Genomic DNA, 15,405 nt, shown 5'->3' on the forward strand with positions numbered 1-15,405 from the left:
CATCTTATGTTCATGGTTTTCCACCTTCTGTGCTTTCACAGTTTGAATTTGGCATTTGTTACGGGAGCAGAACAATAAAGAATTGGCACAAGAGGAAAAGGAAGTTATGTGCTAATAGATGGTGCCTAAATTCCATACAAATTTCATGTTGTTCAGAGAACACAGGCAGTAAATGGTGAAGTCCACAGTAACGTTGCATTCTCCTCCTACATACTCAGTTCCAAAGAACTGTTTCCTTCTGTTACAGTATATAAAAACCCTTCAAGTTCTCATCTGCACTTAGAGCAGCTGCTATGTATGAGTATCTGTATTAAAGATCCTGTATCCAGAGCTGCTTTTTAAATTAGTTCTAATTATGAAACTGCTCTGAAACTGCTGATGTTTCAGGCATCTGCAAAAGCAGACTTGAGGCTTCTTAGCAATAGCAGATTGTGACATTCTCCAGATCTGTGTGCGTGCGGTTTCTGTGTGTAAAGTCACTGTGGTTAGCATTTAGCAATGTGACTTCTCTGATAAACACCTTTTGTCTCCTGTCACTCTTCTTTAAGTCTCTAAGAAACTTGTTTTGGAAGAGATTTCTTCTGCCCTGCAAAGCACTTGGAAATTATTTATCAAAATAAATTTGGATACTTTGCCTTTTGTCAGATATAGAAATCAAATGTGGCCAAGTTCAGTGTTCATCACAACAGTTCAGACTTCAGCCCGATTGTCTTGGGTTAGGCCACCACAGGGCAGATCAGTGTCATTTGGCAAATTGAGTGTTTGCTTGATGCACAGTGAAGGCTGGCAAACTGAGGAGTAACTTCTGGATACTCAGCAATAAGGGATTTTCTTTCCTCCAGGAATACTAGCACTGCTATTTTACCCCCACCAAACGTGTAAATCTAGCTGCTGTTGAGATGCTGGTTTTCAGAATTCAATGACCATTATAAGGATGCTGGCTTACAAGCACTGGTGAAAGATGTGAGTGACATTGATCAAAAGGAGCAAACAAACATCCCATGAATTTACAGACAGTAACGGAAGTCTAAAATTAATTTGTTAGCTTTTTTACTCATACTTCTTTCTTTCTGAGGTGTGTCTTATTTCCTGGGTAACTTCCTGCCATCAGATCACCACTAAAACCCTTTGCACTTACTTTCAAAATAATCAAGCTACAGAAAATAATTTTCAAATCTGACTTGTCTTGACTACCATGCATCTACACATCTGAGCACTAGGGAAATACGAAGTTTTTAAAAGAGATGCTATACTTCTTCATATGGAACAGAGTGGTGTGAAACTGCAGCAATCTCTGTTTTGAGTTCAGTTTTGGTGCTTGAAGTCATCAAGAAAATTTTGCCATTGATTAAACTGGAAGGGAAACAATTTCTCAATTTCTTTATTCAAAAAAAAAAAGAAGCCAAGCCTGAAGAAGACACTCCAGCCTGATCTTAGCCTGAAATCTTTGACTCAGGAAGTGCTGTATGAGAGCCAGAAAAGAGCAAAAAGCTTGATATGTTCCCAGATCATGCACTCCTTAACAATGACTGACAGTCTTTTAATGTCTGCGTTTCATGCTTGCTATCATTACCTTTTATTTCTCACATTACTTCTGCTGTCAGTTGATTTTTGCCTTTTGTGTTCCCTTGCCCTGCTTTTATCCTTCAAAAGCTTTACTTAGACCTGATATTGACTGCTTGCTTTTGTTTACCTTCCTTAGCATTTGGCTGAAGACACAGCCTCTCCTTTTCTTAAAAAGTTTTTGATATATGTTGTAATCTTCAGTATTTTCGTTGTCTCGTTTTCATGGGAGAAGTTAAAACCCTGTCCTTCAATCATTAAATATCCTTTATATGTTTGTCACTTTTTCAGGGATAAGCCACGAGACGATGCAGCCTGTGTCCCCATTTAAGGTATCTGATCACTTACATATCTCTGGTTGCCTTGTCACAGTTCCAGCTCCCTTTCATCCTTTGTCTTAATGTACTAGCTAAGACCTATGTTCTCTTCTTGCTGCCAAATTCTTATTTTTATGTTGTACCTATATTTATACCATTCATCTCTTTCTTTAACAATGACACCTTTGTATCTCTGAGACTCAGCTGTACAAATCTTTCAAAGCTCTCTGAGATCTCTTCCACTGCCTTTTGTGACTGACATCAACGCTGGCATTGTTTCCAAACTGCAGCGATGAATCTTTCTGAGCCAGAAGTGTTTCACTTGGACAAGAGGTGCTTACTCAAAACACTTCTCTGCTGATGTCTTGATTCCAGCCTCTTTCACTTCATCTGTCTCTGTGATACTACCTGACATTACATAATCACAGAATTGTAGGGGCTGGAAGGGACCTCTGCATATCACCTAGCCAAACTCCCTGCTAAGGCAGGTTCCTTACAGTAGGTTGCACAACAAAGTGTTAAAATAGGTCTGCAATGCCTCCAGAGAAGGAGACTCCACAACATCTCTGGGCAGCTTGCTCCAGTGCTCTGTCACTCTCACAGTGAAGTTCTTCCTTGTGTTCGTATGGAACTTCATCTGTATCAGGCTTTTTCCCATTATCTCTTGTCCTACTGCTGCATACCACTGAAAAGAGCCTGGCTCTATCCACTTGACTGTTGCACTTTAGGTATTTACACAGATGAGATGCCCCCTCAGTCTTCTCTTCCTGATGTGAACAGTCCCAGGGCTCTCAGCCTTTCCTCATGAGGGAGATGCTCCAGGACCCTCACCACCTCAGTGGCTCTCTGCTGGACTCTCTAGAAGTTCCCTGTCTTTCTTGATCTAGGGATCCCAGAACTGGACACAGCACTCCAGATGTGGCCTCAGCAGGACAGAGCAGAGGGGAAGGATCATCTCCCTCAACCTGATGGCCACGCTCTTTGTAATGCATTCCAGGATATCGATGGCCTTCTGGGCCACAAGGGCACACTGCTGGCTCATGGCCAACCTGTTGCCCATCAAGACACCCAGACTCGCTTTGCAGAGCTCCTTTCCAGCAGGTCAGCCCCTCACCTATATTGATATATGCAGTTATTCTTCCCCAGGTGTAGCACTCTGCACTTGCTCCTGTTGAACCTCATCAGGTTCCTCTCCACCCATCTCTCCAGTCAGTCTAGGTCTCACTGAACGGCAGCACAGCCTTCTGGTGTGTCAGCCACTCCTCCCAGCTTCATGTCATCAGCAAAATTGCTGAGGGTAAACTCTATCCCTTCATTCAGATTGTTCATGGAGATATTGAACAAGACTGTGTCTGGTAACGACCCCCAACATAACTCCACCCTGAATTTTCTGTCCTCTGCAAATCTGCTCTCCTTATCGAAGTAGGGAGCCCCGAAGGGAGGTAGCCTCGTGTTAATGTGAGTAAATCTCATCTTTATAGCTGGATCCGACATCTGGCCTCATCTACACCGTATTCACTTCAGACTTTCGTCTCGTTTCTCAGCTCCTGCTTCCTCCCTTTTCCCCGTTCTGTTTCAAGTTTTTGGAGATGGCCGTAGCAGATGCCAAGAGGGAGAATGACATCACCTCTCCCTTTTCACACCTCTACTGTTTTGGCACACCTTCCCCGATCCGATTCAAGCTCACTGCACAGCACCAGAGGCTGGCTATCCCCGCTCGCCCCAGCGCTGCCCTTTTACAGGACATAACGAAATCCCAATGTCTGCCTTCCCACCGCTACCAGAGGCCGATCCGATCCCGGCCCCGGCCGTCCCTCAGCCACACCGCTACCGCCGGGGCGCTGCCCGGCGCCCACCCGGCGCGGGGCATTGTGGGGCCGGGCTGGCACGGCGCGGCGCCTTGTGGGAGCGGCTTGGCGCGGCGCCGGTTGGCGGGGGAGGGGAGGGAGGAGAAGAAGCGGGGCCCGGCCGGGCGGCGAGTGGCCGCAGGGCTGGGCCGGGGCGGGGCGCCTTGCGCCTGTCCGAGCGCTGCTAACGGCAGAGGGCGCGAGGCGCCGCCCCTCCCTCAACGGCCGCCCGCTTTCCTCAACGGCCGCCCGCTTCCCTCAAACTGCCGCCCGCTTCCTCGCCCTCGCCCCGCCGACGTCTCCTATTGGTGCTGACGGCTGCCAGTTCTCCCCCACTCGGCCTCGCTATTGGCTGGTCGGCGTCGGGGGGCGGGGCAGCGGGCGGTGCCTCCGTGCCGCGGCGCCTCCTCCCGGCCGGGCGCCTGGCAGTGCCGGTGAGCGAGAGGCGGTGGCGGCGGTGCCTGCGGGAGGAGCCGGCAGCGTGCGGACGCCACTCTCTCGCCGCCAGGAGCGCAGCGCGGCGCTTCCTCACCTCGCCGGAGCCTGGCTCAGGTAACCGCTGAGGTGTGCTGGGGGGACGGGCGAGCTCGCTCCGTTCTTTCCTCGCGGAGCTCCGCGTCTCTTTGTCCGGCGGAGCGCTGCCCCGCCGAACCGCGCGCCCTCCCGTGTTCTTTCCGGCCCGGCCGCGGGGAGCGCCTCGCCGCCCTGCCCGCTGCCCCTCGGCGTCCCCGGCCCTTCCTCCCTCTCGCCCCCGGGGCGGCCGTCCCTTCTCCTCTCCCCGTCCCGCCGTCCGCCCTTCGGAAGTAACGGGAAGGGGAGAATGGGACCGCTTGGCAGCTGTCAGGGCTACAGCCTGAGTCACGGGCTGCCCGTCCTCCCGCAGACATCGCGCTGGGCTTGGCTTCCGCCCTCACATCTCCACTTCCTCATTCAGTTGGGGCTGCAGAGTGAGGCCAGGAGGCAGAGGGAGGAGGGAGTGACAGGGCAAGATGAAGCTTGCAGCAGGGAGGCTTGCAGATAGCTCGCTCTCTCAGGCATCACCTCCGACGGGGTCGGAGCAGCGATCCTGTCTCTCGGTGATATCCCAGCAGGTGTGGGGAGCACCAAAGCTCCGAGCCCCCTCTGGAGTGGGTTTCCTCAGGCAGGGTGTCCCCTGCTCTGTCTAAACGTGGGGTGAAAAGAGGTGTGAGGAAACACCACTCTTCTGGTGGGGAAGCTTTCTGTGCACTTCTGTTAAACTCACTTTTCTTCCTTACAGCTCCTCTCTTTGTTTTCTCTAGAAACTTTGCCTTCTTCAGCTTTCCTCTTGTTTACGTTTTCCTTCTGTGTTAAATGTCCTGAGCCACACTCTATAAGAGTGTACTAAGAATGTTGGCTTTTCTCTTAGCTGGGCAGCTCTGCCCAAAATGGATCAATGTGCCAAGTAATGCTTAAGAAAGTTGTGCTTCAAACCTGGAGAGATATGGCAGGAGGTGGACTTTGACCTCTACGTCGGTGCCTCTACTATAAAGAAATATAAATTAATCTGTGTGGAGGCTGTTCAGCTATGGCTTGAAAGGCTGAATTGCATGTCCTTAGCTCTCGTATACATCTTCCATCTGCAGACCTCAGTATGGTGAAGTTTTAACTCCCAAATAGCAGCATTCTAATCAGTTGCTGCTTGTGTAAAGATGCTTTTGAAATTAGTCACCAGGTGACGATGTGGCTGGGTTCACTTATCCATGGCGTTCCAGTGAAAATGGTAAACCACGACACAGATATTTATTGACTCATAGATGTACTGTCTGCAACTGTGGCTCTCCTTCCTGAAGCTGGAATGAGATAAGCAAATATTTTTGTTAACTGGAAAGTTGTAATGGGGAGGGGAGCAACTGATAAGTGAAACTGCTTTTGGCACAAAAGGGTTTTGAAGCTGTTCATCACAACCACCATCACCTGTATAAGCACAAGATTGTACTGCTAACCTGACCTTGTAAAAATAACTACAGGGTGAAATCGTGCAGTGGTTCCGTGAAGCTCTGCATCAGGTACAGCTGTTTAAATGGACATGTACCCCTTCTTGAGAGCTGTATTTGTTGTGTTTATTTGTAGCATCTGCCGTCTTGCTGGAGGTGGACAGGCAAAAGTTTCAGTGGCTTAAAGTTACCTGCAAAATTGCTAGTAGCTGATAGAAAATACAGGAAGTTCTGACCTTTTTCTATCTTGGCACCTTATTTTGTGGTTGTTCTTGTAATGTGGAGTCATCTCTTGGATGATTGATTGGCGGTGTTAAGATTTGACTTGGAAGTTCTCTGATACCTTGAGACTTCAACCTCAAGATTTGCTCTGTCTAGCAAGACTCTAGCAAGTGTGGCTGTTTCTGTATAAACAGGGTAACAGACTAGTTGGGTGTCTATCCCGGAAGAATGGGTGTAGAAATTTAAGGCTTTTTATTGGACTTTGCACAGTTGGTAAGGATATTTCTACCATGGTTACATATGTTTTTTTTTCCTTTTTCCAAGTTATTCCCATTAAAAAGAAAAATATCAGGGTGGTATCTTCATCCGAAAAGTAAAAGAAGGAATGATCTTAGTTTGTTTCTTTTTCCATTGTGTTCTCCTTCAGGTGTTTTTTGATATGCTTCACAGAACTTTAAGGCCACTACATTGAAGCACTGTACCTGAATATAAATGAATCATTAATAAGTGCTGTAATAACAGATACAATTAAATGTCTGGCAGAGGTGTAGGGGAAAGATGAAAAGAATTTCTCCCGTAGAAGGCTGAGGTGACTTGTTGTCCTCCATTATTTTGGTGGGCTTCACACAAGGTCTCAGAGGGTGGAGGTGTTTTCCAGCCGTGGTGGCTGTAATACTGGACCTTGAGTTAAAAGCTGTTTCTAGTGGAGTTTGATGTTGCAGGTGCTTAAATTCTTCCTGGCACTACTTGGCACTGCAAGTATTCCTTCAGATCTGCAGAGAGACTTGCTTTAGCATTACAGCAGGCTGTCTCAGAACTTCAGCTGTTATTGTCTTAACAGGTTTTTTAAAAGGTGTTGTACGAAATGTATGTTATAACTAATAATTCTCAGGTTAGCTCTCTGTTCTGGGAGCTTCAAGTAGTGCCCAGAAGTTCAGGGTTTGTTCTGTTAATCCCAGGATGCTAAACAGCTGGGGGAGTGGGCATATTGTAGGTGTTCTGATTTCTCAGCTCATTTAGGAGTTTTATGTCTGTTTCGCTGGAAGGAATGACTTGGTACTTCTAGGTCTGGAAATCTGATGAATATTACCTAAGGAGGCTGTGGATGCCCCATCCCTGGAGGCATTCAAGGCCAGGCTGGATGTGGCTCTGGGCAGCTGGTCTGGTGGTTGGTGACCCTGCACACAGCAGGGGGTTGGAACTGGATGATCATTGAGGTCCTTTTCAACTCAGGCCATTCTATGATTCTGCTTGAGCCCTTTGTCTTGATCACACTGACATATTGGTGTGACTGTAATAGGGTGAGTTTGTGAGTGGACCCACTGGAGGTACAGGAACTCTTGTGGTTAATGCAAGTTCTATAGAAAGGGGAAGTCTAAGTTCAGGTTGTTTTACCTCCCACCCTGTGTGCTGCATCTGCTTTCTTCCATCGAGACTTTGGGTTATTGGGTAACGTACTGAAACTAGCTGATGACTAAAGTGTGTTGTGGAGGCCTGGAGTCAGAGTGCACATCTACTAAGAGGTTTCCAGACCTTTAATCCTGGGTGTAGGGCTTAAGTATGGTTTTGTACGTTTGACTCAAAAAATGCACTTGGTGCCCTCTAACACCGTTCTGATTTTTAATTTCTTGCATGAATATCTTTTTAGTCTTTGTTTTTCTAGCTAGTAATTGAGGCACAGCTGTTTGCATGTTAAGTAGAGAAATTGTGTGCCTGACGTTAAGTCTTTTGTGGGTTGGAACAAAGCTATAATAGCATAGGATTGCCTACAGCAGCATTGTTTTTGCTGGCAGTCGCTCTAGCTTAGTGGTGGCTTGGTGACCTTGTACCTTAAATTTCTTTTCAGTTAAAGCACATTGTGGCTCTAATTGAGTTTTCTGGGGTAGAAAGATATGGAAATTAGCGACCTGATTTAAATAGAGTACGAGGAGACAAAAACACACATGCAACTTCTGCCCTTAATGCAAATGGGTGTTGTCCAACTGAATGAAATGCATTGGCTTACAAGTTCATCTTAATTTCATGCCAGTGCTTAATTATAGTTTAGTCCTCTTTTTTTTAGCAGCTGTGAGAACTTGTTCCAAGCACCTGAAGTGGTAATCTCAATGCTGATTGGTCTTGCTGTGCCAGGTTACTGTAGCACTTGAATGCCTTCTTACCAGACTCCAACCCAGTGTTGTTCAGCATAATGCATTAGGTCTCCAGTTGTGGCCTTTTATTGTGTGTTTGGCAATATGTGCTTTCTCTCTCAGCATCCTAAGAAGTCTGAAGAACCCCTGGTCTCCACAGTTTTCCAGTGATGGAACTGTGATTGAATTCATTGGTTGGGGAACAAGCACTGCAGAGTTATGTCGTTTTTAAACACAGCAAAGAGGAAATGGTAAAATTGATGTAGCGTACTTGTCTACTGCAAGTTGTTTCTTAACAAGTATTACAAATGTACTGCTGTTGGATGCAGGGAGGTGTAGTAAAATATAATTTTGCATGCTGTGGTTTGACTTTGTGACCTCTTTATGAAATGTATACCTCTAGAGGTTTGTACGCAGGGTTTGGATTCTGCTTGTCTTCATCACTGCAGGTTTAAATTTCTCTTAATGCGTGTATACTGACTCTTCTGAGAGCAGTAAATATAACCACATGGATGAGTGATTTCAGTAAACTCAAGCTAATAATCAATACGTATTGAGGGAAACTGAACTTGGAAACTTGTATCGTAAAGTCTGTGTAACTGATGAATGCATCTATTCATCAAGAGCTACCATTTTAACGAGTCTCGGCAGGAAAACTATTGTGATATATGCCTCAGTGCTGAACTGAAGTTCTAATTTAAACTAAACTGAAGTAGACATTCAGACTGGTAAGAAAAGAGGTTCTGAGAAATACAACAGCTTAACTTTGATAATTCTGTGTGCGGTCGGGCTTTTTTTTCCTGCTGGGCTGCTTCCTGTTTAAAATATAAGACTTAGAGCATGCTCTTGTAATAGTTGACTTCCCGTTTAATTGTCTGTAGTGATCAGAGTACTGCATTCGTCTCTGTTTTTCTTTTAAGGTCAAGACTTCAGCAGTTCACTTGAATGTAGGCTCCCCTAATCTGGAGGTACAGAAGATTTGACTTCAACCAAACTGGAATATGTCCAATTCTCAATGCAGCTGGTCTCATTAGCACGCATAGAGCTGATCCAAATAGTTGTGAAAAAAAGAAGAGAAACACTGAATTAAACTTAGCTAAAACTTCAACCAGAAGTTCAATTTCAGTGGTTTCAATCTTTTTTTTCTCTAAATGTGATTTAAAGCAATCTGCTTTAATAATTTGTTGGTACGTTTTTAGTCAATAAACTCTTACTGGCAAGGGTTGTTGTGCTTCAGGTCTGCTTGCCATTTCGGGCAAGAGATTTTGATCATAATGTTCTCAGAATCAATAAAATGGATTACTTTGAGACAACTGACTGCAAAAAGAACTAATTAACAGGGGATTTGTTTATAATTGATATGCTGTTAGAACTTAAGTATATTCAAAGGAATATGTAATGCTTAAAGATAGGAATTTGACAACGATACTAAATGTAAATCTGAAGTCATCAGAATGAACTGCATGAGGAAGGTCTTAGTGAGGCACTTGGAGTCATTTTGTTGATGAGTTAAATTGATTTCTAACCCTTTTGTTGTTGGTTTTTTTTTTTCCTGTAGATGCTGAAGCCAGACTGCATTCTTCTTCTTTGGCTTAGTTGTTCATAGTTTAAAATGTGGAGGAGGCTGTGTATATTTCTTGTTCTTTTTTTGGGTGACGGTTCTGTGTGTTTTAAGACTTAACAGGCCCCCAAACTGTTTAAACTGTTTAAAAGTTTGTTACTTAAACTAGTTCTTGTAGTTTCCATCTTGTGGGTCAGATTGCAGCATGAATGTTAATAGCAGGTACTGAAATCTTTGACCTCTTGTTATGCAGTAAAATATGCTGAGTTATTTTACTGGCCCTTCCCAAGTCAAAGTTTTGCTTAGATGAACTTGAGCTTAACGCAGTGCATGATGTGAAATATAAAATGAGAATGCACAAATATGATGAGGTAGGTGATTAGTCATCATTTTAAAGGCAGATTGTCAGTTTATTAGACATAATAGTGTAACTTATGAGAATTATGTATTTGCATATTGTCCAGATAGGGCTGGCATATACGTGTGCATAGTCTGGGTATCGCCTTCATCCACGCAGTAGTGAGGGTTAATCTTTTACATGGTTTTTTAGGGACAGAACCTATATACTGGCAGATGTTAGTTGTGTTATGCTCCTAAAAACTCAATGTAGATGTAACTGATAAATATTACCACATCTTGTGATACCATTTTTATCACCTTCACTAATGGCTCGCTTCTGCTTGCATAGATAAGGGAAAGAATACGGATTGATCAGAATCAGCTGCAACACTTCAGTGTGTCTGGTTGTGGAGAGTGCTGCTAATTGTAGTAGAAACACATGAAACCGTTCTGCTCCTGCACGATCAGTATTTCCTGAACTTGTTTTTGTCTTCTTAGAACAGAAAGCAAAACATTGCTGGAAACTTCCAGATCACACGTGCCTCCTTTTATTAGGGGAGCGGAATGTCAAAGTGTGTGAGTCTCTGGTGAGGATGGGAGAATTTCTTTTTTTCCCTAAAAATCTATTTCCCTCCAATGCTGGAACAAGAGGGGAGAAGGAAGTGTTCTTTATGACCATAATTGTAAAGTTTAGATTAGGTTCCTGCTTTACGTGCCCTTCTTGCTCTAACTTCACGTTAGGCTGTTATGTCCCTTTGTACAAAAATCGGTGCTCCAGGAGGGCACAGTTGGGTGAGTTCTAAAATAAGAGAGATCTTTGTTAAAGACTGATATATCTGATGCTTTGGGAAGAAAGCATAGGTGAGGACAAAGCAAACTAACCAGAAAATGAGCATGAGGCTGAGCTGTACAGGACAGGTACTCTGCATCAGAGGGCATTCTCTAGGACAGTGGTTATAATGAAGGGCTAAGCAGGGAGCTGTGAAGCTGTGAAATACCTTGGTTGAAATGGGGAAATATTTCATTGCCAGTGTTTCAGAGCTTTCAATCCACTTGATAAATAAATATAAGGTCAAGAAAGCTGTTTTCAGACTGACCTCCTCGCACATTCTGAAGCTCAAAGCTATGTAGCTTCTCTTTCTTCCTGTCTTCCTGCTCCCACCTCAAAGATTGCTGTTGTGCTCAGGAGTGGGTCCTCTTAATTGCTCCCTGCTAGCTGGATGAGTTGAAAGTCCAATTTAGAGCCTGTAGAAGAGGGTTAACCTACCCATGCCAGGCTTTTTGCCTACCAAGCTGCTGTTAATGGCGAGGGAGACTATTTGAAACAGGGAAGAAAGTGTGAGATATAACAGCAGGAAGCTCTTTGGACATGGCCGTAGTTTTACACAGTGGGTTGAGTTGTGGATGTCTAGAAAAGCTTGGTTCTCGGCGCAATGTAAAATTAACCCTTTTAAAAGTGTCTTGCCAGTTGTATTTGCAGTGTTTCTTGGTTCTTTCTGGTGAGATCTGGAAGAAAATTGTTTTTACCAATGTTGAGACCAAAGTGAGTTTTATGCTAATGGAAGTGAGAATAATTGTTCCTGGGAGATAACTCAATCTTAGCCACATACATGCGAACTGTCTGTATCTAAAAGACTGGAATGGAGTCAATTTTTTTTTTTTTGGTCCCTGTCTTCTAACTAGATATGATTTATTCCTTGTTCCCTCTTGCGATGAAACCTGGAGTTGACAGAGGTGATAGAGAGTGCTGATTGTTATAAAGCTGTCTATTAGCAGAACTGCTTTGTACTTCAGTGCCCCTGAGAGCTCTTGGCAGATAGCTTTTTAGCCTTAAATCAGAATATTAGGGAAGAGATGGAAAGTGACCCTGAGATAACAAGGACAAGCTGGAACTTTCCAAGCTCTCGCCCCCTTCTCTCACGAGACGTCCCTGGGGAATTCTGCATGCCTGATCAGAACTTTTGCAGGCCATTACGCCGCCTGAAAACAAGTCTTCCAGCAAAACAGCTTGAACAGCAGGGATGGGCCGCAGTCTGCTGAACTACGGCCGTCTCCTTAAGTGGGATTACTTTGCTGAGTGGTCACGAAGAATGCGTTCTCCCCCGGAATGTTTTCCTTGTGGGCACACTGTCTCTGGAAGAGGAATTCTCTCCTCTGCTGAGAAGGCATGTACTGTACATGCACTAATGAGAAACAACAGTTGCAGAAAGTGTATTATGCAGGATTGTAAACTTTGAATATTTATTCAAAGTGAATAGGGTTGGGTGGCAGCCAGCCTAGCTTTGTCATGCTAAAGGCTGGACTTGAAATTAACAGGAGGCTGCCCTCCCCCTCCGTAAACCAGTGCTTGGGGTGTTTAAACAACTGCACAGGCTTCAGAGAACTGGTTCATTTTATTGGTGCCGTGTTCTTTGTAATGTGCCTTTGTATCTCACTGCAGTAATTAAAATACAGGGTAGCGTAACTCAGGGAAGCTCTATGTGGACATATTTGCCCGTAACCTACAGATTAAGTTTCTTTATGGCATGCAGCACAGTTGCCCAAGAGCTCTTTTGTGTCGGTATAGTTTGTGGTGAAACTTTTGCTATCCCATTTTTCACTGCTTGGTACCCAAGCTTAGCTTGTTCAGATCTGCATTAATTTACATTACATCCATGTATGCTTAATTTGTAGCTTCTGATTGCAGTGTGAATCTAATCTTTATCTTTTCTTGAACAGTGGAAAAGGTGACTGCTAATCTGGCATGTAAAGACAATGTCTTTCTTATGTAGGGCTTTGTGGTGTTTGCAATTTGCCATGAAAAGTCCCAGCTTCACAGAGCAAACCTCCTGTGTCAGCTGTTATAGTAGAATGTGCAAGTGCTGCCTCATGCATACCAGAAAAGTGTTGCTTGACAGCTGATGAAAAGAACTGGATATGCAGAAATTGAGAAACTTTTATTCTGTGTTTGTTCTGATGATGCCTGCCAGCTACCTTTAGATCACCTGGAAGAGGCAGAATTCCCTCCAGTTCCTTTCTTCCATCTTGCAGCATGTGGTCTGGTCGGTAGGTCACTCCTACTAACACAGGTATCTCTTCTGCATTAGATGTTTAGATACCTTCCTTCTTCGTTCTTGGAACCCTTGGAGCTTAGGGAGAAAGTATTTCAGCGCTCTACCTTGTGTTCAGCTTATGGTAATAAACATGGTAGCTGGCAAGTCTGGGCAGCACTACAGTCAAACTGAATGTGCAACAATAATTGCCAGCAATCTGCATTCCAGTTGTGAAATAAAGCTTTCAACAATGCATTGTGTGCGTCAGAATGTGACTTGAGAGGAAAGAAGTGAACTGCAGTAAGCCTAATAGCAACCATTATGAATCCTAAATAAAGCTGAACTAGAAGAAATGAGACTGTGTGGCAGCACAGCATGCTGCAAGCCAACAAAGGTAGGTGTAGCTGACTGCCTCTTCAGCTCAGTATGCTGTCTGAGGGAGTACTAATTGTGAATTTGTGTACTTTCCTGATGTGTTCCCCAGTGAAGTAGCTGAAACTTATGATTCCAGAGTTTTCTTTTGAAGCATCAGGTACTGGTGTGTCACGGTGTACTGGGCTTGAGAAATGAGTAGATACAAGCAGACCATCAGTTTCAGCTGCATGACAGCTTCTCCCCTTCCCTTCCTCCCCTCCTCCCCCAGCAAACCATTTCTCACCCTTAGTGATTTAGACTTCTTTTCTTATATAGGTGTTAGCACAAACTACTCCAACTTGTAAATAACAAACTTCACAGTTTTCCTTCCCTTTTGACATCCTGGTAGGTGAAGCAGAGAAGTGTCTGTCTGGCACGTCCTAAGCTGATGAGAGCTAAGCAGTTTCTTAGTGAATCCAAGGGAATTAATCTGTTTGGTGCAAATCTGTCCCACACATCCTACTTGTTGCACTTACTGCAACTGTTGCTGTTGATTTGCTGCAGTGTGTTCAGCTGACTGGGGAAAGTGAAATAGTTGAGTTTGCAAAAATAATTCAAGTATTAGCTGTTCAGATTGTATGTTTAATGGGGATTTCTGGCATAAGAATGTTACTGATCAAATTTAGTTTGAATCACCGGCTTCTGAGTGCCAAGTTATTTTTAAATGCTGTGTATTAGCAAAGAATCAAGTTTCTTCACTGAGGAAAGTTGAGTTATATTTGAATGGAACTATAAGTGACTGCTAATGATGTAGTTTTCTAGCATAAAAGTTGTGTGCCTGTAGAAAAAGGTGTATATTGCTGCACTCTGTGAAAGGCCTTCTTGTGTTGTGGGCTCTTCTGTCACAACCTGCTGAAGGTAAGCCAGTGTGAAAAAGAGCATGGGGACTTTGTTCCTGAAATGCTTCAAAGATGTGAGCTGTATGAAAAATTAAAATAAAAAAAAGGGTTGTTTGTTTAAATGTGTTTGCATTGCTATTAATTGTTCTTTTCATCACCTTCAGCTTAAGGGTAGTATCAAAGGGCACTGAATGAGGTGGGGGGAGAGGGGTGATACATAAAGCTCTTATAAAAGTGTCTTACTGATTGATATGAAGCAGAAGAGCATTTCTAGTAATTACTTATATGTTCTTCTGACCATATTATGCTCTTTCAGTTACAGCCCTTACTTCCATAGCTTAACAAAACACAAGCTCATCTTACTGAGCAAGTGGCTCAGTCCTAGAAGCAGCAATTCTATGGCTGCTGACAGGCTTAAACAGTGTAGGGGTTGAATAATACAAATGGTTCCAGAAAACTGAATTGTGAACAGATAACGTTATGAGCTTTTAGTGCTTGCAAAACACTAATTCAAAAGAGAAGAACTTTAGCAGAGACTGCTTTTAGACCTTTCCAAGCTGGCCAAGGTGTATTTCTAGATTTTTGTGGAATACTCGATGCCTTAGAGGAGTGAGTGCAGTGTCTCATAATTGGAGCCTTACAGCTATGAAATTGTAGCAAAGGCCAAGGCAAACTTGTGTCCATATGATGATTCAAATTAGGGTTTTGGGTAGTTCTGCCTAGTTCAAAGGGAATGCATGGCATTTTAACTTAAAGCCAGCATTTAGTTTATTCATCTCAGAAGAATCTGCGGGAAAATGTGTAAGTAAAGGTTTCTCGTAATTCTTTTAAGATTGACTTACATATTTGTAGACTCATAGGTTCACAGAATGGTTTGGGTTGGAAGGGACCCTCAAGATCATCTAGTTCCAACCCCCTGCTATATGCAGGGATGCCTTCCTCTAGACCAGGTTGCTGATGACCCCATCCAGCCTGGGTGACGTTGATGATGTCTGAGTCCCCTCCTACTCAGGACCATAGAGATCACTTTTTCCTCCATGTATAACTCTGTGGATTCTTTCTGACAACAGTGTAGCTAACAAAATAGGGTAAGAACTCATTTGGCGCCTGAAATATGGAAAACAAGCTATGTTTGAGCAGCCTGTTCTTCAGACTGCTGGGAAACACAAGAACACGCTGGGTTAATA

At 44.0% G+C, this 15,405-nt stretch overlaps 1 protein-coding gene across 2 annotated transcripts in view; it reads left to right on the top strand.

Annotated features, from left to right (window-relative positions):
- The first annotated feature begins 4,123 nt into the window (after window positions 1–4,123).
- MYH9 (myosin heavy chain 9) overlaps window positions 4,124–15,405 on the top strand; it is a 68,104-nt gene continuing 56,822 nt past the window's right edge. The window contains exon 1 of one of the 2 annotated variants that reach the window (XM_031600090.2): window positions 4,124–4,279. The gene's annotated coding sequence lies outside the window, so the exon portion shown is untranslated. Of the gene's footprint in view, window positions 4,280–5,737; window positions 5,755–15,405 lie in introns of those variants that run through there. The other variant, XM_090142927.1, reaches the window with a different exon arrangement.

Source organism: Phasianus colchicus, chromosome 1 (genome assembly GCF_987193195.1).
Source record: "Phasianus colchicus chromosome 1, bPhaCol1.hap1.1, whole genome shotgun sequence".
Lineage (NCBI taxonomy): Eukaryota > Metazoa > Chordata > Aves > Galliformes > Phasianidae > Phasianus > Phasianus colchicus.